We start from the raw sequence: 26,414 nt of genomic DNA on the forward strand, positions 1-26,414 counted from the left end.
AAGTGATAATTATTTCATCATGCTGAACTGGACACCACTATGGCAAAAGAACAGCAAAAACCTTATCTGTGATATATCTACAAAGCAGAGGAAGAAGGTGAGGGAGCTGCAGATGTTACCCGTGGCCCCCAAATTAAAATGTTACAGTTTTCTGCAAGGGAAAGGTTATTGAACCTGAGAACAAAGATGGGATAGCTAATGAGGTGGAATCACATCCAAGGTGGATGCAAACCTGAGAGAAGTCAATAAAGAGAACACAGGAGCGGCTCAGGGGATTACTGCTTGTAGCTCAAGTCCTGCGCTAGAACAAACTCTGAATATGAGCTCAGATGTGCGACTGATTTATGGTACGTCAGCTGGGGTATCTCAGGAGACTGGGTGTAGAGCTGTAGCCTGCTCCAGTTTTGAAGTAAAAGCTGTTGGCTCAAAGCGCAGCGAAATCTCAGCCCTCAGAGCAGAAGGACACTGGAATAGCTTTCCAGCTGGAGTAGCAGGAACAAAAACAATCAGATGCTGCTAGACAGTCTAAAAAGCGTGTATGATGCAATTGCCCAATACTGCAGGGAACTCAGCTCAGCAAGTGCTTCGCAGAGTTATTTTCCTGTTGTAGCCATTAATGGTATTCAGTGCAGGTGTAAAATGTTGCTGCTCTGACTTTACTGTTCACTGTTTGAAATGCTTTGACCTAAGTTTCTTGATTCTGTCCTGTCTAAAATGAAATCTCCACCCAGAAAACACCATGAAGCAGAGTTCTGTGACAACCAGCGAGCCCTATTAGGTCAATGAATTAAGGCTGTAGCAGAACTTGCTAGCCAGAGCCTGGCAATCAGTAATACAACGTAAAGTCACTTTCAGGAAACTTTCTGTGCTCTTGGCAAGACAGCTATGAGACAGCTAAATTTATTCCCGTTTCTCTCAATTCTTGCACACAAGGCAACAAAAGGAAACTGGAGAAATCTCTTATACTTTACCTTCAGAACATGCACTGCGGAATGCAGCAGCCATTCCTAAAAACACACAGCAGTTTAAAATGCTCATAGTGTATGAGAACAAAACCATATAATTTGCCTTGGACCTAAGCAGGATAGCAAGAGGTTAACTTGAATGCAGGTCTCTGTGCTAGCCTGTTTCTCTGAATATTTTGCGTTTCTGTGTCTCATTCATGGTGGGAGGGAAGCCTCAAAGATAGAGAACTTTCCTTATTTCAGACAAGCCACTGGTGGTGAGTAGGTCAGGCAGAAACTGCCCTTTACCATAGGCCAGCCTGTATGGGGGATCTGGGGTGGAACAGAGTTAAATAGTGTCTCTAGCATGTTTTGTTACCTGAGAAAGGATTCCACCCCTAACTAAACTTCGGCTTTTATTTTTTTATATGTTTATTTTAAGAATTGCTGGTTTTTACATAAGTCTTTGCTACTCTGTCGCAGCCTATGGACCAACCCATACTAGCACTGGAAATTTCTGCTTAAATTCTTGTGCTCAGAAGTAGGACCACAGTAGGATAGTAGAGATGGCTAAGCTAAGAGTTTTTGTATTTTCTTAGGAACTAGAGGGATTAGCTGCAGTGGTGTTAGTGAATGTCTCTCCTAGCGTTTCTGTTGCTTCTAAGTGGAGGCTCATCCACCACGCAGCTATCCCTAACAAAGTTTCTCTGCCTTCCCCTTTAAGGGGATTCAGATCTGCCCAGTCTTTAGGGAGCTCTTCAGATCTCTATACAAAGCTAGCTCAGGAAAGCTGAGTCTCCAAGGAACAGCAAATGTAGTAGTTAGTTTTGTTCTGATCTCTTTTGTAAGGCAACAACTTTGTAAGAAATAAAAACTAATTAAACTGAATCACAAAGTGCTGTAAATCAGTTAATAAATGACCAAGTGAGAATTGTCTAGGCATTCATTTGATTATATAATCCTCCTGATCTCTCAGAAGAGTCACACTTTTGTGTGAGATCCAATGCTGAAGGTTAAATCAGTAGAGATCGTTTGTTGTCATCTGAGAAGCACCAAGAGGCAGCACTCTCTCACGGTGGTGTCAGGGGTGAGCTGCCCTGGCCTGCGAGTGTTACAGAAGTGCAAATGTATCCACGGACATTTTAAACTAGTGAGGCAAGTGCATGAAGATGAAGTATTCATAGTCTATTCAATTACCTATCTATAAAATCTCACAAGCTATTGCTGTTGACTGTTGCTTTAACTCCCACCCTTATCTGCTGAGGTCTGTGAAGCTGCTAAGTGTAGGTTGTATTGCATCATTTGTTCAGCAAAAGGAAAGCGAAATGGATGGGCTAGAAAAAGACAATAGACTAAAGATTCTTTAGGTAATCTTTTTGTTACATACAGGAAGAGAGCTGAGGGCTAGTGGGACCTGATCCAGATCACCAGGGTGTCAGAACAGAAAAAGAGTATCCTGTATTTTGAATGAGCAAATATATTGTCCAAGTTAAATTAGAATGCTAGCCAGGTTACTATATTTTAAACCTTTTAATTTACATATGTAAAGTGATCCAGCCAGAGAGACATTTGACAGCAAAAACCACTTTCAGAACCCAAACTTCCTGTTAGCTGCTTAATAGACTGTTTCTTTTCACCCTTGAGGAAGCTGAAATAAATAAAAGATGGGAAAAATCAATATGCAAACAAGTGAAGAAATTTATTGGCTGAGAGTGCGGGCAGAACTCATTTAGATAAGACTGAGGTTTCTGGAGTAATCTGATGTTTCACAATGTCTCCTTCACAAATGCTTGACCTTATGAATAATCCACAGTTGATGAAAGTGTACCAGAAAAAATTGTTTCATTTCTGGTAGTTATTACTTAAAAACATAGATAGTATTATTATTTGTATTAATCAAATGTTCTTGCTTTTGTTTTTTATTCCCCACTGGAATATTGTAATTGCTGGATTCTGACAGGGCCTTACTTGTCTCCCTTTCTCTCTCTCATCTCTCATGTCTCTCTCCTTTTCTTGATATCCAAGAGCACTTCACATATGACTTTTTAAAGGCTTTTTTGAGTTAGCTAGTTGAGTTCTTGGCCTTAGATTTTCTCAGTCTCAGTGAATGCAGCATTTTGAGGACTAGGGTAGAGGGTGATGCCTAATAGCTTAGAGAACATGCCTTTTACTTCCCATCTTCAGGGAGAGCTCTGAGAAAAGAGTAGGATGCATTTTTCTAGGTGCTCACAAGAAATCCAAACTGAGACCCATTCAGTGCAATCTCCCCTGGATGCCTGAGACACCAGGATACTCAACTTTCTCTGCACCAGTTGTTAGCCTAAATGATACTCCTCAAATGAACAGGAGTTCTTTGGCCAGGTTCCTGTTTAGAGGTTATTTGTGATTAGATAGAAACATGCATATTTTTCCCCAAGCTTTCAGTTTTATCAGAGATGAGTAGTGACTGTCTTTTTAAGTTAAACTTTTAAGGACAGGGTCATTAAGAGACTTAGATGTCATCTTTTATAGGAATTGTTCTATTTGAAACTTGTAGCTTAAGGAGTGGTTCTACTTCAGCCAAAGGAAGGCTTGGTAAAGCTTTCGTAATGGGATCTAAACATAGTGTCTACTGCAACTGTATGCTGCTAAACTTCCCCTTGGTCTCAGTGGGTTTGTGCAGGCTCTTGGTCTGTCATTCTTAACGGCAGAGCAGCCTGTGGGGTCCCTGACATAAGCCTGGCCAGTAGATCTGCCTCTCCCCATTTTTCCGCTGCCAAGTCTGCTCTACAATCAGCACAGCATTTCTCAGAGTTCCAGTCAGGGAGAAATGATAGTGGAAGTAAATACAGGTACTAGTTTAGTAATAGCTCTAAAAAGCACTTTTCAGCTAACAAGACCAGCTGGACTATTTCCCTATCCAGTTTATTCAACAAGCTTGTGCACAGCTTCTCCTCAAAATCACAAAGTCTGTCTCTGATCCTGTAGTTACACTGTTCATATGTCTGGTCGGCACCTCTAAAATAGCTAGGAGGGGACCCTGACTTTTTTATACCTTCCAGGTCCCTTTGTCAGCTGCATCTTTATAAACCTGGGGATACTGTATTTGAATGGAAGGTTGTCACATTCTGGGTGATCTGTGATTGTTTAGTCCTGAGCCAGGTACCAGAATGTTTTCACTACATTTTTACATCAAGATGGAGACATGAGGCAGTGGAGGAGGGAAACAAGTGCATATTCACAATCTCACTTGGAATGAGAGATGCAAAGAATCCCTGATTTCAGGCGAAGTGTATAAGCTATAGATGTACGAACTCTGTGAATTGTCGTAGCGATCCTTCACAGACATCTGTTAAAAATAGATTTTAGCCATGCTCCTAAGTCTTTTAACTCACATAGACTAAATAAATTGTTGTGGCAGAGCTGATAGAAGAATTTGTATGAATGTAAGCTGATGGTTTAGAGGTGGTTGATAGCACCAAGGGCACTCTTTTTTTTCCTTCTGTTTCCAGTAGAGGTCAGGGTGTTAACCTGTGTTGAAGATAAACTAATTGCTGTTCCTTCTCACAAAACAGTTGCGTCTGACAATCCACTTGTTAAGAATTTTGGGGGTTTTGGATAAACAAACAAAAATCAATCCTGATTCCACAGAAATCATTACATCTTACAAGATTCATTATAGACTCAGAAAATCAGGCTTTTAGTTTCCCACTCATAAAGATTCTCAGTTTTGCAAAAAAGGTAAGAAGCACAGATAAGGCAAAATCACTGTCTCAGTGTAGACCAGGATCTCTATGGTTTTATTACTTATTTGTATGAGTGGATGTACAAACTTTATAAAGCTTTCAGCATTTAAAACTCAAACTGAGTAATATTTGATTGGTTCCTTTTACCATACCATGCTGGGCCTGCCAGCACTGATCTTAAATAAATGTCTATAGTAACAAAAGTCTTGTATTTTCTCCTGTCCTCCTCATTAATAGAAAGAGATTTCAGATAAGAATACCATACTATTTTGTTTTAGGACCTCTATTCTATGAACTTAAGTGGATGCACAGAATTGTCTTAAAAATACCTGTCCAAACATCCTGATGAAACTCTTGGTTATCTATTTTGTTCTGGTTTTCCATCCAGGATATGGGATTTTCTCTTTTTCTTCCATTCCTGCAGCAGGAGACAGGAGCCCTGGGCCATGAATCTTGTCGCATAATCTGAGATCAGAGGCATCTTCTTGCATCAAAGGTGGCATCCACATAGGGACAGAATAGCTGCAGAGAAACACAAGCAGATTTCCACCAGCACACTCCCCCAAACTGTCCTATCCTGGATAATGATAGTTTTAACTTCAGCATCAGCTCTACAGAAGTCCTGCCTACAGGAGCAGTTTCATAAAAGCACTGGAATGTGTTACAAGACATATCAGTGATATCTTCGGGTGTCATTGCTTGCATTTCAGGCTCCCTTTGGCATAACTAAAATTGTGACCATTTTGCAATGCTGTGAACTTACTTCCTAGGATAGCAACGGACGCTGGAGGGGTGGGGGTTGTTGTAGTTAACATTTCAAACAGATGTGGGAAATTGTGAATCTTGACTTATCAGGAGCGTCATCAAATCTCTCAAAACCTAAGTTCTTGTTGGGGTGATATATACATATTATTTCAGACCACAGAATAGTAATATCTTATCTGAACAGAAGGGGAGGTTGAGATCTGTTTCTTTCACACATTGGCAATAAAAAAATCACTGCTTTCTTCTGTTCATTCACACTCCTTGAAACAAAAATTCTCTCCCAGCTGCTTTGTTCAGAAGCTCAGCTCAATGGGAAAAGGCATGCGTGATGAATACATGATTCAGCATCTTCACCGCCTCCTAGTATCTTCCCATTGCCAGCTTGTTTCCACCCAAATGCCAAGGGGGTCAGAAGACATGGATCTTTACCACGAAATAGGTGCAAAAGTATGATTGTGCAAGATCCATATTTTTCCCCAGTTCCAGACCTAGGAATTTCTTCAGTCTTTCTTTTGACACTTGTAACTCTCCCAAGTGATATGAGACACGCAGCAGGGAATGCGTTATCTCTAGCAGCATCGCTGGATGACTGGGATTCAGTGAATGCAGTCCTCAGGTTGGTCGGTAGTTTCCCCACTAGAGACTGGGCACTGACAGAGTGACTGGCTGCTGACAGGGAGTGTAAGGAGCACACCAATCCACTCCTTCCCAGCAGGGAACTTATAATTCCTCTGTTTCATAGCTGTAATCTTTGATTCCCAAAATGATTTATTTCCTAGAGCTGAGCTGACAGTCTCAGTAATGAGAACAAAATGATTTCCTGCAGGAACGGTGACAGCTCAGTTGAGTGCTGCATGCCACATGCCAAAGGCTCCTCAGCAGCAGAACATTGCTACAGGCATCGCTGAACTGGGGAGCTCAGAAAAGTTCCCCCCAATCCCTCTTCTCAGGTTTAGAAATCCAGTAATGGTCATCAAGAACAGATATTGTCCAAGCTGGGATAGCTGTGAGGAAGGCAGTTCAAGTTATTTAAGTAAATACTTCAGTTATATTTGGAAAGAGAAAGACTGCTGCTCAATGTGAGGGCCCTTTGGTGTGCCTGGCCCCATAAAGGTGGTTATGCTTTTTTGGAGGGAGGGTTGGCTGCAACACGGTGTGATTCACCATGGGGCATTGACCTGGTTGACCTTTTGTCACAGCAAATGTTTAGGATCTTGTACCAAAGTTGTGAAGTATCAATCTTGCAAAAGCATCCCTGCATATTTCCCTTCTAACATCAAGTAAATACTGTGTCTTGTCATGCTCCTCCTGCCAGGTTAAAGGTTGCTTTAATGGTTGCTCCTGAGGAGCCTGTGCGTTGTCTGTCTGTCTTCTCCCTTTTGGAGAACAATGGGCCACATTTATGTTGGAGTCTAGAATGCCTAAACCTCAGAAACTCTATAGAGTTTTCCTTATCATGTCCTCTCTATGCTTTGGTTCCCTTGGTTAAATTCCCCTATTAATATTTGCTTTCCTTCATGGGGTGCTGGGAAAAGCAATTATAACATTAAAGAATGTGAATGGTTGAATTTGCATAGACAGAGCTATTAATCTTGTCGCACTATTTATCTACCCTTTCATAGTTCCTCTCCTGAATCAGCATTATCACCGTTCTGAACTGTTGGAGTTACAAAGAGGCATTACTTAAGTATCACTCACTTTTTCAGCAAATTTTTAAAAAGCGTATCTGAAACATACTCTATTTTAGGCATTGCTTCACATTGTTCCTTTGTCTTTTTGCTCTTGTTTCTGTTTTTCCTTCCTCAAGCAGACTTGCAGTTTCCTCTGTGAAGACCTTAATAACATCCTTGTTTTCTCACTCATTGAATCAAACTTCTACCGAAGTATTTTCAGCACAATGCAAAAGCAGAAGTTTTACACTGGCACTTAGTAAAACTAGAGATATTTCTTTAACTTTATTTATATTATCTCGATCTTCCACTTCTAGGTTCTAAAGCACCAGGAAATTGCTCTTTGTTTCCTTTGCTTGAAATGATAATTACTATCTTCATAATCCCTCATTTTCAAATTCACTGATTTCCTGTTGCTAGACTCATTTTTACCACCAGTGGATGGCCAGTTCAATCAGTTGTTCCCTGTAGGATGTTGTTCGGCATTTCTGTGTATTTGTTAGAGAGGAAAAAACAGACATAAAATAATCTATCAGAAGTCCCAGGAGGCTCAAAAAATCCACATTTCTCTTGCTGTATTATTTTTAGAAATAAAAAGGCAAGATGGAGCCTCTTCTCCCCTCAAACCCATTCCAGCTTATTTAGTGGAGAATGGTGTACCCCATAATTCAAATGCACTGAAAATAGAAATTAGATTTTTATAGACAGGGCAGTTTAAATAACCTGGAGGGAAGTAATCTGAAGTAATCTTTGAAATAAAAGTTGTCTAGACTTTGTTTTGCAGTACTTTGGAAAATACATAATTTTAAATTATACTATGTTATGAATTTCTCAGCGCATCATTTAACATTAAAATAGAAAATAAATAAACGAGGTAATGTCCTATTTAAACATTCATAACTGGTTGACACAGCATATGTGTATGTACTCTCAGAGATGTGTTGTATTTCTAAGGAGTTGATGAAGAAATTATTTGTAGTGCTTATTCTGATAATCTAAATATTAACCTGTCTATAACCTGATGAAAGGTAGGATGACTGTTTTCTCATACTTAGAATTTAAAAGTATCAAAAAATTACCAGGAAACTAGAATTTGTCTTCTGGTGACCTCTATATGTTATAAAGGAAGTATATGCTAAATCAGAAGAAATCAGGTTGTCTGTTCCCCCCATTTCTGAAATCAAAATGGCAACCTGTATGTGGCTTTAAAGAACAGCTGAAAAATAACAATAATAGTGTATCATATTTGTGAAAAGAGAAAATAACTCCTCCTGTTTTTTGTTGAGAAACAGTGGCAAAGCAACTTGTCTCAAGGAGCATTTCAGATTTCTGAAGATGAAAAACTGAGCATTGAGAAATATCTTACTTTTTCCCTTCAGAGTCAAAAGCCTACAAAAAGAACTTGGAAAATTACAACATATTCTATGTTTGATCCATTCTCTTCTTATCCTTAAAAAGAAATGATTAGAAGTTTACTCTGAAGTTATCTTTGCATGTATCCTGTAGATACAAGTCTGTTCAACAGAGGGGGTTCAAATTTGTAGATGTCTTTGTATGTATAAAAATAACCAAGAAGACCAAGAATAGATGAGGAAGTGCAAACCAGTTTGTTGGATTTTGCTGACAAACTCTCAGTAATGACATGTAATGCATCAGACCTGATGCAAATTTATTATGGGGGGAGGTGGTTTTAAATATTTAATGTGATGGGATGGGGCAGTTTTTCTCATTAGGGATTAGCACAGATAAACTAGTTTATTTTGCTTGGGTAGCTTCTTTTGATAATTTACTTCTGAATTTTATTGCTTCAAATACTCCTAAAATGAAACCTAGAAACCAGCCATGACATCTGGTAGCTATAAACCTAACTAGTGATATGTTCTTATATTTTTGTGTGCCACAAGCCATGCTTGGGTCAGTCATTTTTAGCAGAAAATTGGAGATGGAGGCTTGGTCACTCCTGCAAGCATGTTGTCAGGGTAAAGAAGTTGCAGTCAGACACAATTCGTGCCCCTTGTGGGTATATTCATTGTAATATGAGGACAGTGCTATGTTGGTGCAATTCTGAGGAAGTAGGGCAGTACTGAGAACTGATTCAAAGCTGGTTTTAAGGACTTTAAGTCCCTAATTAATGGAAAAATGCCATAATAATAGGCTTAGCAGGAGAAACGGAATATTAACTTAAGAATGCTTTCAAGCAACCTGTTTATTTATTGCTCTTAAAAGACATCATTAAACTGCTTCCTAAAGTAAGGAAAAGGCCTGTGTACCCCAGCAGAAGCTTAATATTGTTCTGTTAGAAGACAGATTTTATTCGTAGTATTTTCATCGCCTCTTCCTTCTTGTGATTTTCCTTCTTTGTAGCCAGGAGGATTAGCTGAAAGGGCAGGGGTTGCTTGTTCAGATGAATATGATGTAAAGTCAATGTCAGTTGAAACCCGATGAGAAATGACTCAGGGTTGAGTCAACAGAGAATTGCCAGTCCCATCTGGTGATGACGCATAGCTGATACTTTTTCCCTAACTGAAGGCTTAGCTGACTACTTGATTTTATTTGGGATGTTCCTTCCATAATTGCTACAGAAGTGATAAGATAGAAGTGGGATCATCTTGTTATCCTCCTTGTTGCTCCCTAAATTTCAGACCCCTTTTTGCAGCACTTTTTCTTTTCTCCCTATCCCTGAGTTGAAATTTCAGCATAGCTAAGAACTGCTGGAGAAACTCCTCCTTTGTCCAGGTGAGAACTGGACCAGTGAAGTAGCTCAGAGAGCAGGTGGGAAACTGCTGCATGGGAATTCATTGGCAAAGCACTACTTCAGCCCCTTTACTTGTAGACTCTTAATGAGATAATAGCCCTGTGTTCTTCGATTTCCTTTCATTAGCAGGCCGACAGGCTTCTTGACTGTTGTGGGTAGCAGACGTAAAGATGCAAGAGTGGCCTGTGGCCTCACCAGCGAGAGTGATGGTGAGCTTCATGTGATGTGCTGCATGAGGAGCTGGAGAGCTGGGGAATGCTTTTGCTGGAAGTTCAGCTGAGCATTGCTTCATGAGGCCAGAGCAACATGTGAGGGGGGAGGAAAAGTGAAATGAAGTCTTATACACGCCTGGGTTTTATGCTTTGTTGCTTTGGATCTACACTCCAAGCTTTCTGTGATTGTTCTGAGAATCAGAAAAGCTAACCGGTCCCTGGGAGCTCTATGCCTGGACGAAGGTATGGGAAGGCTAAGCAAGCAAAAAATCACTCATAAAATGCAATGAATGTTAATGGAGAAGCATTCCTGATGCATAGGATGCTGGTTTTGTTGCCAGAATAGCGTGGTATCTGCTATAATTACTGCTGTTCCATGTCGTGGTTTCAGTTTTCTGGAGCAGTAGCTCTAGGGAGAAAATGCCAAGACAGAAGAAGTTTCATCATATAAAGGACAGATGAACAGATGGGGGGGAAAGGGACAGGGTTATTTAACATATGCTCACAGAACTAATACAGCATGTGAAATCAACACTTCAGTAGCTGTCCTGAAGCCTCTAGCTGGCATCACGAGCAAACAAAGTTTTAATTTTTACCTAGACAAGCAGAAAAGACCAGCAGCTGCGATCCCTCTAACAATTCATGCTACTATAGTACTCCACTGCATTATTAGTACTGGGCAGAACTTCAGATCCCTACCCCTTGTTTTCCTGATGCATGAAACATTTGGTGTCAGGTCTAGAATATCATTCAAGTTTCTTTAATTTAACATTTAGAATGGGAGGGAGAGAGAGAGAGAGACAAGTAAAGTGTGCTAGGTCTTGTGCAGCGCTTTCATTAATGTGTAACTCTCACCAGCAGTACGACTAGGGATTCTTAAGTCCTTACAAAAATAAAACCAAATTAGATAACTTTTTGTTTCCTTGTTCACTTTCTCCACCTTTACGTTATTTGGTTTCTGAGGATATCCCTGAAGAATAAAGGATGTCCCTGAATGTCCATTCTTAGCAGGCTAAAATTCCTGCAGTTGGGGGTGTTTCAGTACTACTGGTAGAGCTCGAGTTAACATGAAATATCTCTACAGAGCTCAATGCATAGGAGATTCAATTTGTTTTTGTAGTATCAAATTAAAAACACCTGGGTTCCTTGGAGACTGACACTGTCTCTTTGGTTGCTAGTATCATCCTGACAGCTCTTGACTGTGTCACATTTCTGATGTTCTCCAGCTTATTGCCTTCACAATGCACTTTGGCACATTCTTGATTTTCTTTTTTTCTGATAAACCTTTCCACTCCCCTTTTCTGGAGGCTTTGAACGTTTGAAGCTGCACAACGCAATCTGTATGATTCCTCTGCATGCATGCTCCAACAACTGTGCTCTTGACTTGTATTTATCATTAATTTGGCCTTTTGGTTCTTCCCTACTTGTCATCTATCAAATGAAAATTCTATCTTTACTGTACGTGTTTTTGAGGTGAACACACTGAGCTGATACTGAGCATTGTCATGAAATGCTTTAGTTTTCTTCTCAGAGTGGATTGATTTTATTGTCCATATGATTTTTTTTCTCCTCAGTTTTTTTGTGAAAAATGCCAGACTGGGAGCAGCAGAGACTGAAATCTTCTAGCTTGCCGCAGAACAGCACATAAAGTGTTGGGTGGTTAGTAATAGTGAAAGAGTCCTCACATAAGTTCAGCGTTGCTGCTCATCCTAAATCTGAAGAGATCGCTTTGAAAGACAAGAGATTAAACTGTTGCCTCCACTTTCTCTGTCCTTAGTCTCCTGTGAGATTGTAAATAGAGGGGAGACTTTCTGTCAACTGTATTGGTGTTCTGGGAAGTACAGACACCACTTCTATAGGAAATTCCATCATTTCTGTACAGCTTTCTTTTAGGAGAAGCACTCTATTCTCCTTCCTACTGGCATGTATAAAAACTAAAGAATGGTTGGTTCTTTTTAATTAAAGCTTTTTTCTGACAAAAAATAATCTTTTTAATAACAAGGTAGATCTTCAGAAAGCAAAAAAAAAATAATCTTGAATTTAAATGTTAGGTCTCTAAGTTGTTCAGGTAAAAAATCAGAATTGTCACCAGAAGGTAAGAGGAAGGTATCTGTGATGTCGTCATGAAAATTGCTCATTTTTTCTGGTATCAAAACCAGACTGTTTTTTTACACAAATCTCACCCCTCCAAGATTCAATATCCCCAGTCAATGTACTGTCAATATATATGGTACTCCTCCGGAGTACCATGTGTGCTTGTTGTCAGCAAGAAAAAGAAACAGAGAGATTACTAAGCTTCTTCTTTTTTTTCCCCTTTCTTTCTCTTCCTTTTTCTCTTTTTTCCTTCTCTCTTTCTGTCTGTTTCTCTCTTTCTCTCCCCTCTTAGGAAGGAACTCAAATATGGGTGCTAATGTAAGAACCTTGGTAGAAGATAAAATATAAATGCTCATTAATGAACACTATAATCAATGATGTTCTGTACTAGGGCCTGAATGACTTGGACATTCAGATGAAATACATTACCTGTGGAATGCTAAAGAAAGCAGCTGTAAATGATGTTGTGATGTAGACACCTTCTATGCCAAGCAGTAGAGCTACTATCAGTTGGTAACTTCCAGCTGTTCAGAAATATTCAAAGAAAGCATGGATGTGTCTTCAAACATTCAACTCCCACTAAAACGTACTCACAGTAAAACTTACAACCCTGCTTATGCGTTCTCTGAATCAAGTATTTCTTTGCACGATTGTAGATATAAGTTCTGGGTTTTCTTGTAATGTGGGCTTCTATCTTCTTTGCAAGTGCATTAAAAGCAGGACTGATTTTGTATACATCTGGTCAGTGTTTAACCCTTCATTTCCCACACATTTTCTACACAACTCAGTTCATTCAGGTAGGTCTCCAGTTACATGCTTCTGCATGTGCTAGCTCTGTAATTCCATCAAACCAGTGATCTGATAGGGAAATATAACATTTCTTATAAATTTAGCAATGTCTTAAACCAGTATAGATAATAAATCCCAGCTGCTGAACTGGGAGACAAAGGGCCCAGCTCAAAAATAGTCATCTCTGAGTGTGCTGGATGCCAGCTTGGACAGACCAAATGAAGGAACCCTATGAGCAGCTCAGCTAAATGAATTTGTGGCTATAAATGCTCCTAACAGGGAATGACATTTCAGAGACAAGTTCTCACACTTCATGCCATGAACTAAAAGTGTACATGGATATAAAGATGCAGGCAGTACCTGGCTTTATAGAGTGCATGCTAACAAAAAGACTTGATGAGTATGAGGCCCAGCACCTTAAAGTCAGGACAACCATATCCCAAGTGAATTTACCACTATTGCAGTCTCTCTCCAAAGTGCTTGTAGAAGAAAAGTATTCTAGGAAGGATTTATTTTAGGTACCTGTTGTATCTGCTTTGAATTTTCTTTTCTTACCTTCAGTGTATTCCAGAACAATTGATTTTACCAATGACCCCAAGAAAAACAGGGTAAGGCTCCGTCTATGATTGGTATTCCGATGATATGCCTACCCTGCAATAACAGTGAGAACTGTGTGCTTTGGTCATGTTAACTTGCTTGTGGTAGTTAAAGGGTTTTTAAATGGCGGGGAACATGCAATAGCTCGTGTGTAAGTAAGTCAGATTAGTGGCTTAAGACCAAACCCATGATTGGATTCCTGCTGTTAAATCAAGTAAATATCACAAATACCTGTTTTCTCTCGCAGGTTGTCACACCTGTTCTGTGCTATGTAGGTACACCTAAGCAGATCCTATCTGCACTTCCTTGGGGAAATGATAATATTTAATGCTGAAGCACGTGGTAACCAGTACTGGTACACTGTCCAATTATGAAGCATGAACTGTATCTGGTTCATGATTCAAACTTGTATTTAAGGGATTTTATCGAAGTAATTCTAACACACAAAATTGAACTACTATCCATGGTTTTTGTTCCTAGATATTAAGATACTTTTCCCACAAAGAAATGTTAGTCTTAAATGCCAAGAGCAAACCTGAGTACATTTCAGTGTTGCTCCATTACACAGGAGTAGAAAATGTAAGCAATAGCCCTACTGGGATAGCAACTGCTTATTTGTTTTTCATAGGCTACAGAAAAAAAGCCTGATGAAAACAATTTGTATTCTCTTCCCATCTGGGCCAGTCCTCAAGGAGGTTCCAGGTCCCATTAAACTCTACCGAGGCTTTCTGTTCCAATCTGCTGTCTCATGCTTCACTTTGAGTAACTGACTTTGGAGAAAAAAAAGCAAAGGGCCTTGGGCATGCATGGGCAGGAAAACAAAAGTGATGAAACAAGATGCAAGGGATTTTTGTGTGTGACTGCTGTTGGCAGTATGATTGGAAGCTTCCTCTTTGTATTCTTGGAAGAACAGAGGACTTCCATTTCCAAAACTGAAGTTGCTTGGCACCTTTCATAAGCACTGTGCTTCATTTTAAAGAGGAAAGGCACTACAATTTATAATTCAGAGTGACAATATATTAACTAAACTAATTCATTTTGAAGAAATATAGAATGTGGTAGTGAAGGTACTTCTGTTCAGTTTAGCATCTGATATGGGTCTGGGGAACTGAGGCTTCCCTGGTCTTTTAGCTTTCTTTCCACCTGTGACTTCTCTAGGGTCTCTAGGTCTGGATGTTAATTTTTCTTTCTGAGCTAATCTGAGTAGACTGCTTGTGAATTGGACTGTTTAACTCTCTAAGATCCTCCAACAGAGGAGTAACATTTTTACGAAAGCAGTTGACTCTCCAAACAACTTCATAAATTCCCATTTCTGCTTTTAAAGCTCACTGTGTCTCAATAAGAGCCTTTCTCCTTCATCAGTTCATCGCCATGAGAATAAATGAGCTATCATGCACTGAATACTCTGGCCTAAATTCTGCCCTCAGATAGATGCATGAAATTTCATTTGCATCAGTGGAAATTTTACACATATGCACATCCACACATCCATGCCAATGAGGTGGCGTTTGCTTAACATTATGGCTTCTGCAGAGAGAGGATGGGGGGAAGCTTTAAATTTTGTAAGAGCTAAAGGTAGATCATTACTTACTCCTGCAAACTGGACGTAATTACTGCTTCCTACTTACTGTGCTACTATGAGAAACAATGAAAAAAACACTTGTCAAATTTGTGGAACTCTATATGCAAATAGATGGTCTTTGCAATAGTAAATTGAATCAGATTTGTTTTATATTGCATATATGCTTTTAAATACATGATGTTGCAGCTTTCATACTTACAGCATATAACTGTTGTAACAATATATATTAAGGTGAGTACATAAGTATGGGAGGTGTCTGGGTGCTTAGAATGTGCTTAGAGCACAGCACGATCTTGACTGTACTGAAGCCAACCCAAATGTGTCATTGACATCATTAGAGATGAGTTTTCTAAGGACTCTCTCTGGCACCCCCCTGTTTTTTCTGTTAGATGATTGACACTGAAATAAACAACTATTGCTATTTAACTATCTCATTTTATGCTTCACTGTTAACACTGAAATAACAGGGTCTATACCTACTTTCTAGAGTTATTATTTGAAAGGATGTGAAAACATTCCCAAGCATTAACTCTAGAAAACTTTGTTTTCTTAACATCAAAATAAAATCCCACCATCTAGACCACAAGTTTACAGTAAAAATCCATAATTATGGCACCATAGAAAACATATGAGTTTTTCTGTGGCTAATGGAATTCCTGGTATGAAGGTAGTGTATTTGAGAAATTAATACAGATCATGAAACAGAATTACTGATAAAGTGTTCTTAATAAATATACAGGCATACCTCGGAGATATTGTGGGTTCAGTTCCAGACCAGTGCAATAAAGCGAATATTGCAATAAAGTGAGTCACACAAATTTTTTTGTTTTCCAGTGCATATAAAAGTTATGTTTACACTATACTGTAGTCTATTAAGTGTGCAATAGCATTATGTCCAAAAAAAACAATGTACATACCTTAATTAAAAATATTTTATTGCTAAAAAATGCTAACCATCATCTGAGCCTTCAGCAAGTCATAATCTTTTTGTTGATAGAGGGTTTTGCCTCAATGTTGATGGCTGCTGACTGATCAGGGTGGTGGTTGCTGAAATTCGTGGGGGCTGTGGCAATTTCTTAAAATAAGACAGCAATGAAGTTTGCCACCTCAACTGACTCTTGCTTTCACGAAAGATTTCTCTGTAGCGCGTGATGCTATTTGATAGCATTTTACCCACAATAGAACTTCCTTCAAAATTGGAGTCAGTCCTCTCAAACCCTGCCACTGCTTTACCAACTAAGTTTATGTCATATTCTAAATCCGTTGTTGTCATTTCAACAGTGTTCATAGCATCTTCACTGGGAGTAAATTCCATCTCAAGAAACCACTTTATTTGCTCATCCATAAGAAGCAACTCCTCATGCGTTAAAGTTGTATCATGAGATTGCAGCAATTCAGTCACATCTTCAGTCTCCACTTCTACGTCTAGTTCTCTCGCTGTCAGTTCTAGTTCTCTTGTTGTCAGCCTGTCCTTTGAAGCTTTGAAGCCAGACATTGACTTCTCCTCTCTAGCTATGAAGGTCCTAGATGGCATCTTCTTCCAATATAAGGTTGTTTCATCTACATTGAAAATCTGTTGTTAGTGTAGCCACCTTCAGCAATTATCTTAGCTAGATCTGGAGCAGCTTCTACATCAGCACTTGCTGCTTCACCTTGCACTTTTATGTTATGGAGACGGCTTCTTTCCTTAAACCTCATGAAGCAACCCCTGCTAGCTTCAGACTTTTCTTCTGCAGCTTCCTCACCTCTCTCAGTCTTCACAGAACTGAAGAGAGTTAGGGCCATGCTCTGGATTAGGCTTTGGCTTAAGGGACTGTTGTGGCTGGTTGGATCTTCTATCCAGACCACTAAAACTTTTTCCATATCAGCAATAGGGCTGTTTCGCTTTGTTATCATTCATGTGTTCACTGGAGTAGCACTTCGAATTTCCTTCAAGACCTTTTCCTTTGCATTCACAACTTGGCTAGTTGTTCGGTGCAAGAGGCCAAGCTTTTGGCTTCTCTCGGCTTTTGACATGCCTTCCTCACTAAGCTTCATCATTTCTAGTTTTGGATTTAAAGTGAGAGAAGTGCAACTCTTCCTTTGACTTGAACACTTAGAGGCTATTGTAGGGTTATTAATTGCCCTAATTTCAATCTTGTTGTGTCTCAGGGAACAGGGAGGCCCGAGGAGAGGGAGAGAGACGGGAACGGCTGGTCAGTGAAGCGGTCAGAACAAACGCAACATTTATCGATTAAGTTCACCGTCTTATACGGGCACGGTTTGTGGCACCCCAAAGCAATTGCAATAATAACATTAAAGATCACTGATCACAGATCACCGTAACAGATATAGTAATAATGAAAATGTTTGAAATATTGTGAGAATTACCAAAATGTGACACAGAGACATGAAGTGAGCACATGCTGTTGGAAAAATGGTGCCAATAGACTTACTTGACACAGGGTTGCCACAAACCTTCAATTTGTAAAAAACGCAGTATCTGCAAAGCTCAATAAAGCAAAGCACAATAAAATGAGGTATGCCTATAGTTCAAATGGAAGGAAACTCACAGTAATAAAATGTTCTTATAAGTGAATGTAGTAAATTAATTGACACCTGTAGCTGTGACTGTAGGAAAAAATTCTTTTTTGCCCATTTATACAAATTAAATAGAAAATAAAAAACCTTTGAAGCTATAAAAGCAACACACATCTGCCTGCAACAGATTTTTTTTGTTATTATTTTTATTATTATTGGTTAATATGCCTTGATGATAAAGATTTTCATAAGATTTCATTAAATCAGTTTTAACAAAAGTAACACTTTATGAAAACTAAAGGGGGCCTGGGGAGATTTTGGTGACTTAGAAGTGTTGTGGAAATGCTGTAAAAAAACTATTTTCATTTGTACTGAGATTCTTCCCCCCACCATTGCCTGAACATGATGTTTCTCTTTGTTTGTAAATGAAAGCAAAACTGAACATGATGGATCAAAATTTAGAGATGATATATGTCTATTTAATTTTTTTTGGTCTCTTCGGTTCAAAATGTCATCTCTTCCACTCTGGGAAAGCGAACTCCCCTGCAACAGACATTGGCAGCAGGCTTGGGCCAAGGATGTTGACTGCTAGACCAACACTAAGATGATCCATAATACAAAGGTCAAAGTAAACCCTGCAGGGTGAATAGGAATGATGACAAGTTCCCGCTGTCTTAGAAACTCTTAGAGCCGCTGACTAAAATCAGTGGGAGCCAAGACTGGGACTTCAGAGAAACGTGAAAGAAAAGTTTGTTTCTAAAGGGATTCTGTTCACGCATCATGCTGTTCCTTTCATTTTTTCCCTTTCTTTGTTCTTATAATGACAGAACTTTGGTTTTTTTTGAAAAGTTCTTCTGCTTTTATTCCTTATTTCTTTCCCCTTTGACAAATCAGCAGTTTGAGAACTTAATTGCTTCCATCCTATTGGACAAAAAGAAAAAAGTATCTGGTGACCAGGTACTTCCAGATAAAATAAGTCAGTGTCATTGCCACTTTAAACCTGAAAATTTATGATGGGCTGTGTGCAGACAACTGTGGAAAGAAAATATTGGCAAATCCACCTGAATAATAAGCTTGTTTCCCCAAATACAGGTTATTCAAGAAAAGGGCTGAATGTATCCAATAAATTACTTAACAACTTTAGTTATGACTATAGATAAGGGATAGGTGCAATGGGAAAATCAGTAAAGAACAACCAGCCCAATTTTCATGCTACTGTCCATAGTAATAAAAAGAAAAGGACAAAATCACAGAAAATACATGATGAATAAGAGAGCTATTTCTAAGATGAATTGTCATTCTAAGTTCTTTATGACACATCAAGATGGCTTTTTTAAGATGTGAAGTGCAGGGAGGCCTGTGAGGCCAGTCTCTCCCAGCGAGTGCCTGTTTGCATCTTACACACTTTGTAAAGATAGCAGTAGTTTCATCTGGGAAGTTCACGTATAAGTGGCTCTGGACTTTTCAGAGTTAGGTTTGCTTGGATCTGCGATTTTGGTATTTTGGAGAAAGTAGAGTCAGAGTGGGTAAGACATCCAGAACTGAAGCTCAAAATGAAACACAACCTAAGTGTCTGAAATTAGTGAAAAGAAGAATTTTCCCTCTCTCTTAGCCAATGTTGCAAGTGTGTGTACTTGAAGGGCTCAGCAGGATTTTGGAAGTCAGTTAGCCCACCTCGCTTTTGGAATTATTTTCACTGGTTCAGCATAACTGACCTTTTAAAAACAAGGTATATACTTAGCAACACCTTCTGTAGTTGTAAGCTAGGACCTCAATGGGAGCTCTTCTATGGATGGCAGCATATAGATTAACCTGTCACTTGATGGGTGGCCTGTCTGAGAGTGGCCTTGGAAAGACTTCTTTAAAAGGTACATTGTAGCTGAGCTGTGCCAGACAGCACAGAACAGCTAATGGCACTTGTTCCTGGAAAGGCTCTCACACAGTGTAACAATATTCTGAGTTGTCAAGCTTCTCCAAACAGAAGCGCAGGTAACCCCCCCCCCCCAACCCCCTGCCCCGTCTCCTTGGTCACTCTCTGCCCTCTGTCACTTACCGCATGAGGAAAGGAGAGAGGAACCTTGAAATATGCATTAGTGCCCTGGAGACTGTCAGGACTGCAAAATGAACCCAAGGGCCATACAACAACCTTTATTAGTATGGTTCTTAGCTTTGGGGCACAAAGTATCATCTTTTGTACCCTGTGGAACACTGAGTCACAGGACCCCGGCATTGAGAATTAATGGTGACCTTTTGTAATGATGCCAGAGACAGTAGCACTAGAATAGATGTTCATTCATAGGAGTATCCGGGGCGTTTTTCCTACTTCCAGGGAGTGTGACATATATGTAGGTGGATTTTTTTCTGTCATTGTTATTTATCTCTATCAGTCTGTATTCTTTGAAGCAACACTTACTTTTCAGGATCTTTTCTATTCCATTGGCCATGGCTTTTAACAACCTGGTCCTCTGATACTCAAGAAATTGCTAAATACTATGTGGTTCTCTTGTCTGTTATCTGGAGGTATTGCTATGCTCATTTCCAAAGTGCTTGGAAAAGTATTAGGTGATTTCCATTATATAACCCACCCTATTTTGCATCAGGAGAAAAGGTATTCAATAATAGCTCATAAAAGCCAAGAGGTCCCAAACAGTAGAAATGAGTTTCAGAGTTCAGGTTACCTCCTTTTTTGGAACTTTCTGACTTCCACAGGTATTCCTTTGGAGTCTTCAGTATTTCATGAGCTGGAACATCTTTCTCATTAATTTTATGTCTCTGCCTCTGAAATGAGGATAGGGTGTCTGGGACTGCACACATGCACAGGATGTATGCCCCACACAGCATCTGATCAGGTTTTAGTTGTAGTTTTTCATCCATAGGCTAAACACTAAGGTAACTTTCCTAAAGAACTTGCAATGTTTGAACCATATGCAACTGCCGTTTTTCTTCCATGTGTTCAGGGACTCTGAACTGCCACAGCTTGTTCTAACATCAGTAACCCTTCCATCTCTTTCATCTGTGGTGCAGGTTCTATTACCTTAATCACTCTTCTCTTAAATGTTTTGGGGGTTGGAGAATATATTCTTTCATTTTATTTTTTCTTTTTTTGATGTATGTCAGAAGTGTACAATGGATTGGGCTTGGGTTTATTTTTTCAAGGAAAGAAGCTTTTTAGTTTTCCTTCTATTCTCTTTAGAAATACCAGCAATGTCAAGTCAGGTCTTCCCTTTTTATGCTGATGTACGTCCCTCATGATAAAAGCAAGATATGACTCATACGTATGTTAATGCAGAAACCTTTCCTCTGTACAGACAGGCTGCAGTAAAGATTCTCACTGGAAACTTCCAATGTATTTGTATGACCAGATATGTAGCCTGATTGAAAAACTGGCCATGGGAAGAGGAAGGAGGCAGAGCAACTGAGAATTTAACAGACCTCTCTTTTGTCCATAATGTTCATCAGACATTTTAGCTGACATATTTGAATGAAGTTAAAGTTCCCTTCTAAAGGCAAATATGAAGAGACTAACAATAATATTCCTACTCCGTATCTCTTACCACAGTAGTTTCTTAAAATTGTTGCTGTATCATATATAAAAAGGAAGGCGTAGGGCTAGACAGATGAGCTGTCGTTACTTTTTAAGTAACTTTTTAATATTTGGATGAAAGGGCCTTACAAGAGAGACTCAGACTTCCTCTGGGAAGTGACATCTAAATAAAAACATTTGGAATATAGAGTTGGATTTTATTAACGGGGCTTCGCTTCCTTCCTCTTTTTGTAGCTCTGTACTGTGAGTGGTACCAGCATTAAGTTGAGCAATCAGGACACTGAAGGCCAAAGGCAGCTAAGGCTACAAGAGAGGCTGAAGGGATTAGCCTGTCCTGGTGGGTACGTGATAGCTACACTGAAATTGCATGGGTAGGGAAACCCTGCTCACTTTCCCTTTTGCACACCATGATTGCGTTTACCTGGAGCAAAAGGAGAGCAAAACACGACCCAGAACAAATAATCAAACTGAAACTCTTAGCTTTCATTGGTTGTCTTGCTGAGTGGCAGACTGTAGGGCCAACAGGGCGGCTATATATCTAGCCCCACTTTCATTGAAATTGATAGGAAATTTAATTTTCACGGGAACAGAGCTATGCATATTACACGTATAAGAGAATTGCACAATGGTCATTTGGAACTGGCTGTTGCGTATGACAGAGGTGTTACACTGAGATAACCAGGTGTAATGCAGGCGTTGAATGAAGCATGCTTTTGTCAGGGTCCTTGGCCGCACCAGTATTAGTGAATTATACGGGCACAGAAGCACCCTCTGGCTCTGATCACAGCTGGCACAGAATGACCAGATGACCTCTATTCCATATTGTTAAACCTCTTAGCCTACAAACCATGGCAGGTGCATGCATACTGCCTACTGGGAATGGTTTCAAGCTAATACTAACTTCTAAATTATGCCTGGGAATCATTTTGGGAGATTGGCACCATTTGGCCCAGAGAGTAGTGTAACATTGACAGAGTAGACAATCAAGTTCAGTGCCCAAAATTAGTTTAAACGTAATTGTTGGTTTTGAGTGTTTTCACAATGATATGTGGTGGCAAGAGTAGCATAAACAACGAAGATACCCTGAATGAAAGCATGGAACTGCCCTACCAAAGTCAAAAGCTTCCAGAGATGCAGAAGACATCTTTTAACACTCACTCAGTGGAGTGAAAGTAAACACACAACGTGGCATAGTGTAAAAGGTAGTTGAGCTAGCTGTCCTCAGGGACAGGCTAGTTTACTATTCATTTAGGTTTACCTCAGAAGGCTTTAAGCTGTATTGTATCTGCAAGCAACAGGTGCTAAGGAAGAAGGATGGTAGTCGGGAGATAAACTTCTTTCTGACGGAATAGCTAAAGTGCATGTTTTTTTCCAGTTGAGGGATGCTGGTTGTGTATTACACTAATTTCTGCAATATTGCTTTTTATGTAAAAATGAAATGTGTAGTATACCTTTAAAATAAGGTATATAAAAGGAAGGAGAAAGTACAGGAGCACTAGTGACTCTTTAAGACTAAAGAGAAAATCTAGACTGAAGAGCAACCTTGTGAAGCCACCCTGAGTCCCTGATAAAATGCTGCATCAGAACTGGGGCCTGGAGTAAAGAAACCCTGTCAGATGACACTGAAGGGTCCAGTATTAATATTTGACAATGCAGTTTGACTATTCCAGAAAAGGGGAATGATCTAGCCCTAGCTGAAGTGCTGGCTACAGAGCGGACAGTGCTGTGACACTGGGGACATTACTGAGAACACACCGTGATACAAGCTGACACGGAACAGGAAAGCTCAGCACGACCAGAGTGCTGTGCGATGCCATTGAAACTGGCCAAACGTGACACCGTGCATACGTGAGAGTGGCTGTGACCAGCAGAAGCAGCCCATGGCTGCTTGAGGGTGGCATTCAGATGGTGTCTGCCCTGAAGGAATAGAGGGCAACCTCCTCGTTTCCTAGAGTGGGGTGAAGGAGGAGGAGGGCAGGTAAGGAGTGTTGATCTGCCGTCTTGTATGTCGGAGATCTCCTCACTCAGCAGTTGGTGAGAGATGACTGTTAGAGCATCAGGCAGAAGCTCTGGCTGCTCCATGCTGCTCTGTTAATTCTAGCACTGAATGAGGCAGCTCACAGTCAGACTTTGTGGCATGGAGTTTTTACTGACTAGCAAAGACTGGGTCCACCATGGAGATCTAAAATGTGGTTTATGCTTGTGTTTCAGCATTACCAGCATGGATGTTTTTTTCACTGCTGCTCTGTGCCAAGCACTGAAACACAGTGGTTATCCTACAGTGTAGTACAGCCTGAGCCGTGTTGAAGGAATAACTCTTGCCAGTGGTTTAAGTGAATCTCTCAGGCTGTATTGCTCTTATGTGAATGGGAACCTCTTATGGAGTCACAGGATAAGGGCAGAGGTTTGTCACTGAGGGCTGTGAGAGACTGGAGAAGTGGATGTATGTGGGTCATGAGAGATACTGGTTTGTCTGCCAAAGGATGAGGAGGTTAGGCGCAGGGCTTTAGTTCAGGAGAATTTCTTCTAGTGAAGCTCCTTTGCACTGATTGCAGAATGGCACTACTCCTAGATGCTATACACTATGTGCATCTGGTAGAAGATCCTAGCCTAAACATCTGCATCTAGCATGTAGGGTCTCATAATGAGAGAGGTTGAAAAGATGTGAGATAAATGTGTTTCAGATAGAGGAGCCTAACACTGGAGAGGAAGACAGCAGATGAAATTCAATTTAGATGAATGTGAAGTGATGCTCCTAAGGAAAAAAAACAATCTTAATCTTTACAAGTACAGTGATGGACTCTTAGCTGATTATCAGAACACAGAAACCAGATCATAGGTTTATAATAGATATTTCTATGAAAATATCTGCTTACTGTACAGTAGCAGTCTAAAAAGTGGGTTGAGTGCTTGGAAAGAAATAGACAACAGAACAGAAAATATCTTTATGTACTGTCTAAACCCGTGACATCCTCCTGCCATGTATAGTGTATGTAGTTCTGGTCACCAGAGAAATATGAAATACAAAGATCCCTCTTTGGCTCAGAAAGCGTGCCAGTCGCATGTTGTCAGGTGCTGGCAGAGTATTCTGGGGAAGTATCCCGATGTGATGCCCTCTGCTTTATTCTTCCCTAAGCATCTGTTCCTGGCTATTGCCAGAGACATGCCACTGAGTTAAATGATCATATTACTTTTAAGAAGGGCCAGGCTGCAAAAGAGTTTTGCATGACTTGGACATATTTCTACCTAGAGATACAGTGAGCACCTCCTTTGGCTGAATTTGCAGAAACTGCAGCTTTTTGTGTGTGTCTGCTCTTGAGCATCCTTCCGTGGTATGAAATCCATGGGAAGGGAAGGCCAAAGAAACCTTGAGAGCTCACTGCTTGGAAAGGGAGAGATTCGCGGTTCGGGAGTGTCGCGTGAAAGGGAGGGACGGAAGGCCCTTCCTTATCTTTATAATTTACGTTTGCCTGCCAGAGCCCCCCTGTTTGAGGACTTTCCCTGAGACAGTTTCGCAAAGTAAAAAGAATAAGATTTTATTAAAGCGACAGATACAACAGCTTCGGAATTGCCGTTGATAAATGCACTTGCTGCTACAAATTTTCTTTCTATGAGCTCAAACTAACAATTAAGCGCTTTCAATAACAATATATTTTCCCGGGTAACGTCCAACGTTTGTCAGAGGCGCAAGTCTTACCAAAGAGGCGTCCCTGTTTGGGGGAAGGAGAAGGAGGCTCGCTCGTCAGCAGTCTCCAGTGAACAGGTCGGCGGTTCAATTTTCTTCCCTTCCAAAAACTTTAGTGAGCTACCCTCTGTTTTATAGTTGCTGAAGGTGGGATGTGGAAGCGCGGCAGACGTACTTCATTGGCCAGATTGCCATTTGCGCGGTTGTTGGGGGTATGCCCCCCCCCCCCCTTATTTACATATCGTTATGCAGCAAAGGGCATGATCTTTAATATGGTAAGCAGGGATAATGAGGCTGGGGGTACTATAGGTCAACAGTTAGTCTGTGAGCAGCAATTATTTTTTGGGATGCAACCCTTTGCGGTCAGGGGCGGACCGTGATACCTCCGTATCGCTCCCTCCTCCGCCGTGCAGCTGGAACAAACTGTCTGGCCTTCACCAGCTAGTTCGTCACTCGTGTTGCAAAAGGGTGGTGTGCTTTGGCTGCCACGTACTGTTTTTCCCGTGTGCCCCCTTATCTTTCTCCCTGAATTCTCTCTTGTTCCCACAGGGAGCACTGCAGTAGCTAGGCAACTCTGTGCAGCCGTTTCAGTCTGCTGGCAGGAGGAAACCACGAGAGTTCAAATAAAGTTAGCTAACTCCAGTTTGACAGGTAGCACGTTCATTTTTGACAGACCATTTTCATGTTTTCCTCCTCCTGAGTCTCTTGGTCCTTTCCTACCCTCAACTAGCTCAGTGCTGGTTTTACTTACCCCTGCAGAAAATTAATGCTAACTTCCAGAACAGTGATTCAGCATCAGGACAAACCCTATCTGTAGGTGGATGGTTAGCCCCAATTCTGAGCTTTTTCCATATCATTTTTTCCATGATGCAGTGATTAGAAATGTATCATAAAATAAAATCCTCCAGGCTACTCGTGCTAAAAACTGCTATACAGTAATCATACAGTAATGTGAATAGAGTATAAGTAATTATTGTACATGGGGAAAAACATCTGTTGTGAATTTGATATAGGAAAGATAAGTAATCGCACTCAGAGTGTTTCTAAGAACAATAAATGTACTATATGTATTCAAGCTTGAAATGTGTTGCTATGGTAGATATAGTAATTACTAAAACAGCAGCACGAGTGGGAAAAAAGCTCAAACATTTCTTCTGTTTTTTTTTTTTTTTTTTTTTTTTTGCTGAGGGTGGGGAGTGGTGTCTGTCTTTTTTAAAGTAAATATGTACCTGAATGCACTTTCCTCTGGCACAAAACTATTTCCAGATTCTCTGAGCTATTTACAGCTTCCTCCTCTTTATCTGCCTGATGCAACACAGAGTAAAAGGCAAGAACAAAGGGAAAGCAAAGACAACGTTTTCATATAGATCCGTACCCCAGTCAGTCTGTTCCCTGTGCTTGCCCACCTCCTGGGCAATCAGTCATCTCACATACAAAAACAAGCAGAACATCCTGTTTCCAAGAAATTGCCTGTTCTCACATTTGACAGCAAGCTGGGCTATCTCTGTGACTGACTTTGGCCTCATCTGGAT

At 40.3% G+C, this 26,414-nt stretch overlaps 1 long non-coding RNA gene across 1 annotated transcript; it reads right to left on the reverse strand.

Moving 5' to 3' along the window:
• Positions 1 to 2,529: 2,529 nt before the first annotated feature.
• On the reverse strand, positions 2,530 to 24,951 carry LOC136992411 (uncharacterized). Its single transcript, XR_010884640.1, has 3 exons — positions 24,895 to 24,951; positions 4,999 to 5,191; positions 2,530 to 2,592 (listed from the first exon to the last, which is right to left on the reverse strand). It is a non-coding gene; the product is annotated as an uncharacterized lncRNA (long non-coding RNA).
• Between the last annotated feature and the right edge of the window lie 1,463 nt (positions 24,952 to 26,414).

This window comes from Apteryx mantelli, chromosome 7, assembly GCF_036417845.1.
Source record: "Apteryx mantelli isolate bAptMan1 chromosome 7, bAptMan1.hap1, whole genome shotgun sequence".
NCBI classification, from domain to species: Eukaryota; Metazoa; Chordata; class Aves; order Apterygiformes; family Apterygidae; genus Apteryx; species Apteryx mantelli.